Source organism: Mauremys mutica, chromosome 11, assembly GCF_020497125.1.
Source record: "Mauremys mutica isolate MM-2020 ecotype Southern chromosome 11, ASM2049712v1, whole genome shotgun sequence".
Lineage (NCBI taxonomy): Eukaryota > Metazoa > Chordata > Testudines > Geoemydidae > Mauremys > Mauremys mutica.
The window spans coordinates 71,424,562-71,436,754 of NC_059082.1; the positions used below are offsets into that span (position 1 = coordinate 71,424,562).

General features: G+C 40.2%; 1 protein-coding gene across 1 annotated transcript in view; it reads left to right on the forward strand.

Moving 5' to 3' along the window:
* The window catches only part of LMTK2 (lemur tyrosine kinase 2), a 76,675-nt gene that overhangs the window by 10,020 nt on the left and 54,462 nt on the right, over nt 1-12,193 (forward strand). The window lies entirely within an intron of this gene.

Here is a 12,193-nt window from a genome sequence, read left to right on the forward strand (position 1 = left end):
CACTCCAAATTATTTAATGTTGGGAATTACAGAGCTTTTCCTTCCCCCTCTCTTTGGAATTTCTGTGCTCAACTCTCTATTCTGAGGTTGTCATCTACCACTTTTTTTTCCTTCACTAGCTTCCCCAATTGATTGTTGTGGCTTCACATTCTTCCTGTGGCTTGGAAAATATAAGTAGTCTCTCTTTTAAGGCTATTGTTTTGATGCTCCTTCCTAAACCAAGCAACAGAAGCAATATGTTCAAATTCTCTATATTTATCCTAATACATTTTCAAGAGATTATGTGAAGAGGAGACAGATATTGCCAAAGTGCTTTTGAAAAAATCTGATTTGTATATAAACATTTTTTCAAGCTTTTAGACTCAAATGCTGTTATGATTTTCTTCTGAAAGCTACTTTGCATATTTTAAAACCGGCATTCATAGTCTTAATGAGCCACTTTTTAATGTAAGTTGCATGGACAATGAACTTAGTATGTTAATTCAGTAGTAAATAAAGCTCATAAACATGACTTCCTTCACTCCCTGTATCCAATTCTAAAATGTGGTAAGCACAACAATAAGAGTAGACAGAAAGTTTGGATTCACAGACATGAAGAATTAAGTCATGAGGATTTGGAAACAAGTAGCTCAGAAAATTTTATAAGTGGGTATAGAGGTTTTAGCAGTTCTAGCCATCTATAACTTTTACTAATCCTGTTTCCATTGTTAAAGGGGTACAATATCCCGAGTATACTTTTTTTTGCTATTAACTGCAAACTGATTGTTCAATAGACATCGATGTTTTCATTATGCACTTTCATCAGACAAATATATTTTGGGATAATCCAAGGAAAATCTATTCTAAATGTGTAAATTTTCAAATATCCCAATATGTGATGTAGTCTGAGATTGTTTCATGCCATTATTTTATATTTCAGTTTTCATAGATGGAACCAGTGTTTCTTGACTTAGTACATATCTGTCTTCAGCATAAATAGGAAATTCCAAAAGTCTAGGTTTGTGTCTCTTCTCCCCTCTCCCACATTCAGTGACAGGACAAACTGTATGGTGATAGCCAATTTGTAGTGTTCCAAGTAGTTTCCCTATATGGTGAAAGGAGATGGTAACATTTCACATGGAAACACATTTTGGACTGTACAACCAGCCTACCTATTGAAGAAGAACCTTTCAAAGATTTGCTTGAAATAGCTGAGTGTTGCTTCCTTCACAAGGAGCATTTTAGTTGCAGTCAATCTCCAGTAAAAATAAACCTAGATTATGCAGTATTGCCAAATCAAATTTTTCTGAATAGACAGTCTACTTAACACATCTTTCCTAATGGTTCTACATTTTATGATTTGGTTTAAATTAGAAGATCAAAGTAAATTTCTTCAGCTCTCCAACTAAAGTTATCTCAAATTGATTGCAGCACCTGAGAAACCACAGTAATCTTACTACTTATATCTCAGATTCAACAGAATATGAAGTAAACAATTTTCCGTGCTCTACCTAAGGTTACTGATGACAGAGTACTGGCTAACTGATTTTACAAATGAGCTGTTGAGTAACAGCCTCACCTTTTCTCTAATTATATTAGCAGTACTTGTCTAACACAGATTAAAGTCTGCTTAACAGTCCAGTTTGATTGCTTGAGAAATAATTTTTCAAAATTAGCAAGAGCAAAAATTCCAAACTTCATGAAAAGAATGTGTCTGATCTCCAAGAGTGACTTTAATTTGTGTCTAGTGAATAACTGAAAAATAAAGTAAGAGTAGTACAGTTTTAAATCAGCTACATTTCTTAATTTCTTGCCACATTTAACAACTCTTTTGGAGGACTACTTTTCTTACTTATGTTTCAAATAGGCTGTTTTCCTTGATTAAAGTACTGAGATACCGTTTTTGTACCTCATTCAATATAGCTAGAATAATGTTTTCAAAATTTAACATGTTAGTTTGAGCTAGGATTCATATTCTTTAAAATGCAATGAGTTATTGTTATGTGGCCTGTTGAAATACTTCCCTCAGTTAATTTTCCTATTGACAGATATTTTTTCCCTTTAAAGACTTAGAATTTCTCAGCCCCATGTTCAGATACAGATGAGGATTTTAGGTTTGGCTTTTGTCTAAGGCAGTTTTGCATGAGAGAGCTCTTTTAATGGAATTTAATATCACATGACTCTGGTGAACACCCCACCCGTATTACAAAAAAAAAAAAATTGCCTGCTAAATTATAAACAGTTTTTTAAAAAATGCCACTTCAAGTAGGGTATCTTAGTTGAATTTTATAGAACTGCTGTAGGCAAAAAACTAAGTGTTAAGGACCTGAGCAGATATGTAACTTTACTCAAACAAATAGTCCCATTGAGGGCAGGGGATTTCTCATGTGCTTAAAATTAAGCATGTGTATGAGTGTTTGTACAACAAGGACTAAAATTTTGTTTTAATTAAGAATGTCTTATTGGCTGGCATCAAACCTGTCACTTCAAAACAATATTGCATTTGTGTTAACAGCGCAAAGTTTTATTTAGATTTTTAGTGCATTAACAAAGTTATTGTGAACTTTTTTATACACACATGCCAAAATTGTACCAAAGGGTGGAATTTTAAAAGCACCTATGGGAATTAGGTACAAGTCCCATTGAGTTTAGACTGCAAACCCTGACAGAATATAGCCTGGTCAAAGCGTTTCAGCTTTCTTGACTTGTGGAAGTTGAATTTGTTGGGGGGAAGTGGTGTTTGCAAATAAACCATGGACTGTTTGCTTAACTATCTTGTGTTTGTGGTGTTTCAATGGTAAGTGTGTTAATGAGACCTGAGTTTGTCCTTTTCAGCAGCTGAACATTTTAAGGGTGGAGCCTCTTAGTAGTTTAAAAAAAAAAGTCTCTGTAAAATCTGAAATTCTACTACTAGGAAACTAAAGAAACAAGTACAGAGTACATATTTTTTTAAAACCCTGTTTTAGCATTAACTTTCTCTCCTTATAAAACTTTTGCCTTAGACAACAGTTGTTGACCTCAGTCACAGAAAAATATGTACTAATTCATTTTTTATGAACTGTACATATTTTTGAAATAGGCTTTTCATAAATCAAAATGTCATGATTGTAATAGTTGATAGTAGGAATAAATAAAGAAGTAAACTTATTACTGTTAGAAAGGGTGGGATTCCTGGCCAGTCACAAGATACAGAAACTTAAAACTATCACTGTTTTTTGACTGAATATAGAGGATCTGATTCATTCATATGCAGGGTGCCGTTCTGGTGATTCAAAGATAAGTGCCTGTTACACCAGCGCTACATCTACTTTTCGTTGCCAGAGCAGTGAAGAGCACCCTGATTGTGCTGGTAAATATAGCCCCAAAAATGTAATTTTCAGTCAGTGCTTTTATCTGAAGCACAGCTACGTGGGAAAGAAGGAAAGTTTTGTGTAACTTTCTTTTTATTAAAAGGCAGTTACTTCTAAGCGTCAAGTAGCTTTCAACCATCCTAAAGGAAATGGGTTTGTGGAGAGAGAGGTGTAAGGTACAAAGTAAACCTACAAACAAGTATACTAATTCATCGAAGTCATTGTCAAAATTTCTTGTTTTAAACATCTGTAAACTTTACATTTTCAGTGTTATAGGTACTGTTGCTTTCAGAATTCAGAAAATTTGGTTTATGGTTGTGTGTGTGTGTGTATAACTTCATATACTCTATCCAGCCTTATTAATTGAGGAAACGTGATTCATAGATGTGGAATAGATTATGTAACAAATTGCTGACATTACTAAATAGGCTATTACAAATGAAAAATATACAGGCATTATATAGAAGACTTTATTTGAATGCATATAATTTGTTTTGCCAACAGAGATCTTCGCGTGCCTGGCTACTTAATTCTGACTCAAAGGCAATAGTTGAGTAACCCTATGGTGTACTAAGATGTCTGTGGTGTTCAAATAAATAGTAAATATTTACAGTAGCAGTGTGTGTGTAATTAGATTAGCATGCCTAGAGCCATTTTGAGGGAATAAATCAAAGCACCAACTGCAGTTGAAGTCTTTTAACTTTTGAACTTGTTATAATTTCTGCATTAATAATATTTCATACTCTTTGTCCGAGTAAAAATGTTTAAACATCCTAAAATACATGAATATGATCTTTGTAAGCCATATTTTGATTAATTATGTCAACTGAATTAATTTTAAAATGTGTACAGAATAAGTAAGGTTTTTTTTTCCTGTTTAACTCACATGCTGAAGACCAAGGCAAAAATCTGTTTTACAATGAATCTGTTAAAGCTTCAACACTAAACCCTGGAAAGAATATTGAAAAGGTAGAAACAGACGTTTATACGTGTTTTCTCTGTAACAAATAGTTGACCTTCAATAAGTAAAGTAATTGTGTCAGAAATAAAATTCCTTTGATTGTAGCCCTACACTGTTGTTTTTGTTCAGATGACTTGAACATTGTCCACAGTAACTGAAGGTTACCTTTAGGGACAATTAGTTGACTACTTTTTTTCCTTTTAAGTTCTGACCCTATATCAAGATGTCATTTTGGGTGGATGTTTTTAGTCATGAAAGTGTTTCAGAGTGCATATTGTTTCAAGGTGTAGCTTTTGATGTTAGTAAAATTTTATGGAAACAAGAGAGTGTTTGTGTACTTTAATTAGTACAATATTTTAAAAAGACTGTAGTATCTTAAAAAGAAAGAAAAAAGACGAAAAATTAACTCAAATTCTTAGGCTTTCCTACACTTGGTTACTAGTCGACAAGGGTGGTTTTATAGATGTCAGTTTTGATCTAAATGGTGTAATATAATGTTCTTAGTCTGAGGTATTCCAGCTGTCCCTCCCCAGCCCATTCCAGTATTTTTGTGCATTACAATGGTTACTTAGTATTAAAAGTAAATGGGAAGTTAACTTAGCAGTCACTCAAGACTTCCAAATAAACATTAATATTTTCTAATTGAAAATGTGTTCTCCTGACCAAATCAGGTATTCCTTTGCTGCATATGCAAGGTTAGAAAAGTCATAGAATCATTATGTATTGAAGTGTTGGAGCAGAAAGGGAAAGTTTACAGGGAGGCAACAAAAGGAAATGTTGAATCACTTTGTGCGGCGGAGTACTGACATTCTGCGGCAAAACACTGGCAGAACTGGTGAGTCTGCAACTGAGAGTATCCACTTTAACCCCTTTGTTTAGGGTGACCAGACAGCAAGTGTGAAAAATTGGGATGGGGTGGGGGGTAATAGGAGTCTATATAAGAAAAAGCCCCAAATATCAGGACTGTCCCTATAAAATCGGGACATCTGGTCACCCTACCTTTGTTTGGAGGAATACAACGGGCATTGACATACTGGCTTTCTGCACTCTCCTGTTTGAGATGAATTGACAGCTCTACTTCCTATACTCCCCTAAACAACCCTTACTCACATTTTATAAGGGTTTTCATTACGTGTACTTTGGTGCACATGCAAAGTCCTTGCCTTGCTCTGATAATTAGCCATTCATCTGCAACCTGAAAGACTATATGCCTTGACATTTTGCATTGTAACTGTCATAAATAAACAGATCAGGGTTAAGGTCTCTTTTCCCTGGAAAGGGTTAACAAGCTCAGTGACCTGAGAAACACCTGACCAGAGGACCAATCAAGGAACAGATTATTTTCAAATCTCTGTGGAGGGAAGCCTTTGTCTGTGTTCCCTGTTTTGCTCAGAGGGCTCTCTTTGGATCTAAGAGAGGACAGTCATGTCTCCAAGTTCTCCTGGAGTAGTTTCTACTATTTAATAGTGAGTATTAATTAGAAAGGCGAATTAGTCTTATGAGTTAATTTCTACATTTGCAATTGTGTGTTTGCTAAAGGAAATGCTTTATTCCTGTTTGCTGATATTGCTTTTACTGAGAAAGGGGGGAGGGGGAATTCTCTCCAGAGATTGATAAGTTTAGACCCTGTATTGTTCTATGTTGGATTACAGAGACAAGTTACTTTCTTTTTATTCTTAATACATTCTTTTCTGTTAAGGACTTGTTTGGGTCTTTCCTTGGGTGGATTCTCAGGGAAAGAGAAGGGGGAGGTATCCCTCTGTAGTTAGATCCCGGTATCTCTCCTAGGAAAAGGGAAGGGGAAGAGGCAGGGGGAATGGTTTATTTCTCCTGGGTGTAAGAACTCCATGGATTTGGGGCTCTTGGAATCCCCTAGGATTTTGGGGAAGGACTGTGTCTCAATCCACATATCTGATTGAGTGGTGGCAGCTTACTAGATCTAAACTAGGATTTTAGTTTAGAGGGAAACCAAGTCAGGTCCCCACATTGGAGCCCAACAGCTCCAAGTGGGGGTGAGACCTATGACAGTAACAACTCCCAGATTTATCCTTTAGATTTATGGTCAATTATGCCAACTCTTATGCTCATGTTTGTATTTCCTTAAACTTTTAAAAATGTTTTGAATAACTTGTGTTCATGAACGTGAGACAAATGACAAGGGGTAGCATTCTTGTTTGCAGTGTTGTAGCTGTGTTGGTCCATATCATGAAAGGAAACCTGCACAATGCTTTAAAAAGCTTAAAAGCATAACTTTGTTGTACACTAAAAATCATGGACTCGATAAAAAGACATTGGATTTATGGCTCAGTAGAACAATATGTAACTCACTAGTGCTCCTTTGTCTTACGACTGTGAGGTATTAACTACCCACTTCACCTTTAATGGTCTCTTGCAACATGTGTTAACTCGTTTGCCTAACGGTCTGTTCCACCTTGTATATAGCTATGGCACTCTGAGTACCTTTCCAAGACTTGAAGAAGAAGAGCTCTGTGTAAGCTCAAAACCCTGTCTGTTTTGCCAACAGAAGTTGGTCCAATAAAAGATTACATCACCCACCTTATCTCTCATAAGGGCTAGCATTGCAAATAGAAAAGCAGTGTTCTGTACCAGCTTTCCCACATAACTGTCATCTTCCTGCTATAGATATGTCCTGAGTTTGTTCATTCATGATATAATTTGTGACAACTGAGAACCAATTTAAGACTTCTAAGCAAGTTTGACCTACATTGAAATAACTTTTGCAGACCTGAATTCGATCTACTGTACATGTCCACTAACCTGGTTTTTGTATTGCCCTTCTGTTCCCCTTTTGGCTCTCTCCTCTTCACTCTTACTCTGTTTCACAGCACCATTGGCTCCCAGCAGTCTACCATAGTCATCTCTATCATGTCTATGCTCATGATTTCCAAACCTTATGGTGTCCTATGTGCTCTTAAGACTCATCTGATATTTACTGGATGCCAGCTCAAGCTGTGTCAAAAACTGAACTAATCTACCTTATTTTATCATTTTCAATATATTTATTAGTCTCTTTTCACATGTCAGCAAGCTTGGTGTTATATTTGGCTCCTTTCTCTTGTTCCCTCTTATAAACATGATCACTAAATTCTATCAGTTTTGTCCCTGACGATTAAGATGCTCTCATTCCTCTGTTCGCACTGTAAAAATCTTGTTCAGTTCTGTATCTTCCACTTCATCTCTTTGGCCTTCCTAACACTTGAATCACTTTCAGCTTCACTACAAAATGATTGAGTGTGATTGTAATATCATGTAATGCCCAGTGGCTGAAGCAGGTTGGAGCAGTTCAGAGCACACCTTCAGGAAGTGGTGACGTTGATGTTCAAAGGTTACCGGGTTGATTTGCCTGTGGATCTGGTAGGGTCCTAGGTGCTCATGATCCAGCTTATGTGCAATCTACTCATTTTGAGTTATTTGTCCATTAGCCATGCCTTCAGCCCTACTGCAAATGTAGGGCCCTCCTGCCGGCAATGGTGAGCATGATGCTTGTATAGTGCCTTGGCTGCATCTGTTTTGTTTCAGCTCTTCCTGTGTTTGATGAATATGATGACCCAGATCTAAGGCAGTAGGAACTATGAGTGCTATGGGTAGTGTGGGCTGGGAATGGAGGTGGAAGCCATAAGTGGCAAAAAGTGGGCTCATCTTGGTCAAGGCATGGTCTGCATTGTTGTACAAGAATTGTGCATATGGAAGCAGTAAAGCCCAGTAATTTTGGTGGTAATTTGTGAAGCATTGCGGGTATTGGTCCAGTACCCGGTTCAGTCTTTCTGAATGACTGTTTATTTGTGGATGGTAGGCAGTTGATGAATAGACATGCACCTCTAGTAGGTGGCATGCCTCCTGCCAAACCCGAGATATGAACTAGGACCCCCGGTCTGAAGTGATGTAGTTTGGAAGGCTGTAGAGCAAGAGTGGGGAACCTCTTTTCTATCACGGACCATTGACCAACAGAAAAAATCAATTGCAGGCCACATCCAAGTAAAAACCAACTTACTTTATTTTATTTTGTTAGAGAGAAATATAAAACGTTCAACTCACCTGCTTTTTTAGTGTCATGGCTGAGGTTGCAAACTCAGTCAGATAGCAGTTTTTCCACACTACAACCCTTGCAACTGAACACCACCGTAGGCACGCGTGGGCTTGGGGACACTACTGGCTGCTCCACACTAGAGCGCTGGAAGCACGTGAGGGCCAAGGACAAGGTATGTGGTGCTGGGCTCCAGCACCAGCCGTTGTGGGGTCATAACACACTAGAGTGGCTGGAGGCTCCACCTTGCCCCAGCGTTGCTGTTAAAGCCGCTGTTTGCAGCTTACCTCCTTCCTCGTCCCTCCCACTGTCTTCCCCCTCCGCCCCCCATAAGCTACTGTCATAGGTCTATATGTTTAGAAATACTTGCTGCAGGCCGGATGAAATTAAGCAATGGGCTGGATCAGGCCTACGGGTCATAGGTTCCCACCCCTGCCGTAGAGGGAGAACATGTGCAATGAGGAGACTAGCAGTATCCTCGGCTGTGGGAAGATGTGTCCCATTAACAAAAGGCATTGCTTTTGTCAATTGATCCATTACTATCAATATGGTTTGGTGTCTCAGGTTCTGTTAGCTTGATGATGAAGTCCGTTGTAATACTGGCCAAAGGCCTTGAGGGGGTCTTGGCAGGTATTAATATACCAGAGTTTTATTCAGAGCACTTTGGTACAGCTGCAGGCATCACAAGACCTGATGGAGACCTGAATGTCAGATTGGAGCTTTGGCCACCAGAACGACCGATATGCCATGCAAGTAGTCTTTGCTTGGCTAAAGTCTCTGGGCCAAGGGACATTGTCACAGATGCACTGTGACAAATGGGGGCTTTACTCAGGGACATAAATACACCAATGAACAAGGAGAACTTAATCCTTTTGTGTGAGCTTATCCTAAGGTTTGGTGAGCCTCCAAGGAAATGATGTGGTTTCAGGATGCCGGGAGGCTCCTCATAGGATCTTTTAGGATCATTGGCATTTTCCCTGTTGTGGGGCAGATTGTCTGCCTTCCTGTTGCGGGATGTCATCTAAGTAGGTGTCCACACAGCAGTCTAGTATATCCCATAAGACATCATTTATTAGATGCTGAAAGGTCGTGGGTGCATTAGTAACTCTGAAAGGCATCACTAGATATTCATAATGGCCATTCTGAGTTCAAAAGTCAGTTTACCAATGATTCCTGGGCTGGATTGTAACTGGGTTGTAAGCCCCTCTGATGTCTAACTTGGTAATACTCCAGCTGTTCTTACTTGATCCAGGAGCTCTGGGATGTAGCAGGTATCAATTTCACACTGTGATTTTTATTAAGGGCATGGTAGTCCATACATAGTGTTGGGGAGCAGTCTTTCTTTTTCAGAGGACAGAGGCCCTGGATGGGAAGGTGGAATGCCAGATAAAAATAGTCGTTAATGGCAGTTAATTCAGGCTCCGACATGGGGTACATTTGCCCAAATGGAGTCTTGGTTCCAGGCTGTAAGTTAATTGGGAAGTTGTATTCCTGCTGAGGGGGTAGTGTCTGTGTTTTGTTTTTTGAATGCATCTGAAAATTCTTGGTACTTTGTGGGGAAAGCGATGGCTGTTGCTTGAGCATCTCTCCCTGTTTAAGAATCTGGACAAGGCATCCAATTTGAGGTTCTGGGGAGCCAAATTTGGAAGTTGAGAGGCAGTTGTCCTAGCAAAACTCAGAGTTAAATGTCATGATGTGCTGTTGCCAGGAGATATTCGGGTCATGTTTCACCAATTCGGGGATTCAGAGAATGAAAGGCAAATGTAGGGACTGGGTCAGGCTGAATTGGAAGAGCTCATGGTGCTCCCCAACCATCACCTCCGAAACTGTAGTTTCTTGATTGACTGGACCAGAGGCGAGCAGTGAACAGTCAACTGTTTTGACTAAATCAGTGGTGGCATTTGACTGTATGGGTAGTTGAGCCACATCCATGAAATTGACTCTGAGGCAGGTGATGATCAGGACTTTCTAGGGGAGAAGTACCTGTTGGGAATCCTAAAGACAGAGTTGCAACTGGAGCTGTAAGTATAGGGACAACTTCTACGTGTTGGGTGGAATGTGTGGTATGGGTTACTGGAGGGGGTTTCCTGGTATTGCCCAGGCTCAACCTCTCTATTGTGGCTTGGAGTGGTCTTTTTCCCAGGGCCATGTGGTTCAGAGACTTAGCAGATAGTTGCCACCACAGTAAAAGCACAAGTTTTCTTGCCATCAGTTTTCCCACTTGGGCTTGTGCTGAGTTCACTTGTATGGGCTTAGGTGAGTGGACCTTTGCAGAGGTTGGATGTGGGGTGGAATCCCTCTTCTCTTGAGTTGCTGCTCACTATATCTTGTGTTGATTCAGATCAAAGCTCAATAAATGTATCTAGACCCACTGGAGACTCTGTATGTGCAAGCTCATCTTTTATTTCCTTGCTGAGACCAAGACAGAATTGGTGTAGCTGGTCTGACTCATTCCAGCCGTGTCTGCTGCTAGACATTGGAAATGAGCTGCATACATTGCAGCTGACCCTGAGGTTTGATGGACTCTCTGTAAGGCTGCCTCTTCCGGGTGAGCCCAGTGAGGGTCAAAGAAAATTGCTGTGAAGGTCCTGAGGAAGGTGTCCCAGCTAGCCAGTATGGGATGATTTAGCTCTAGCAGAGAGAACACATACTCGAGGACCTTGCCTTTTAAAAGGCGGGCGATCAGTCCCACCTTTGCCTGGTCTGTCCTGTACATGTTGGGCTGTAGCAGGAAATGGAGCCTGCAGTGCTTCGCAACCCTCAGAACTTGCTACAGGTCCTGTCATGGCACTCTGGTAAAGATGCCATGGGTTCAGATTCAGAAGACGACACTGGCCTGGGAAAGGCATTCCTGCTTGTAATTCTGTGATCTGTTCCTGAAGAGCATGGTTTTCTGCTCAAAGCTGGTCCCTAGTGTCTTGTAAGGTTTGGTTTTCCTGCCTGTAGGTGGGTGATTGGCTCCTGGGGGCTCAGCATCCCCTCGTGATCCTTTGATGCCATACCTATTGGGTCCATACCATTTTGGAGTAGGATGAGCTTAGGAGGAGGCTGAGCAGTGTGAGCAAACTCATGCCCAGTGCCTGAAGTGGGTTAGGGGCAGTCCAGAGCCGTGCTCAAGTGGTGCATGGGTGGTCTGGTATTCAGGAGGCCAACTGCTATTACAGGCAGTACAGAGCTATGGTTGGAGTTCTTGCAGGGGGGTTTGTAGCTGGGAGATCTAGTTCAAAGGTCTGGGTTGTCAGGATAGGTAGGTAAGGTCAGATGGGGCAGCAGGGCGAGAAGGCCAGGTGCTCTAGGCAGCAACCAGCGGGTAAGAACATGTTGCTTAGACAGCTTCCTCTTCCTGTTGGGGTCTTTATATAGTCCAGGTATCCAATGGGAATGCTGCCTGTCCAGCCAATCAGGGGTTTGGGGTGTGATTCCTTTGGAACTGTATACACTTAGAGCTAAAGCTGCTGGTTGGGGCAGTGGCTCAGCATTACTGCCATGGCACAGAGGCTGGGGGATGTGGTTTAGATACCCAGCAGGCCTGAGTTCAATACTAGGGTCCTGTCACAGCAGGCACCCTCTCTGAAAACCTCTTCACTGGCATTCTGGCCTTCCAAATAAAATTCAGACTTCTCATTCTTGCCTTGAAAGTAACCCTCAACTTAAATCTAATTACTTCCCTGTTTTTTTTTTATTAGTATTTTTTACTTAGCCCCACTAGTTTCTCCTTCATACAATCCAAGCCATCTGTCTTTGTATGTCTGCCGTTTTGCCTTCTTTCATATGTGGAACTCACTCATCTAGTCAAACATGCTCACTTTTAAATACTCATTAAAAAGTCTTGTAAACTAGTTTGTTATATATGTGTAT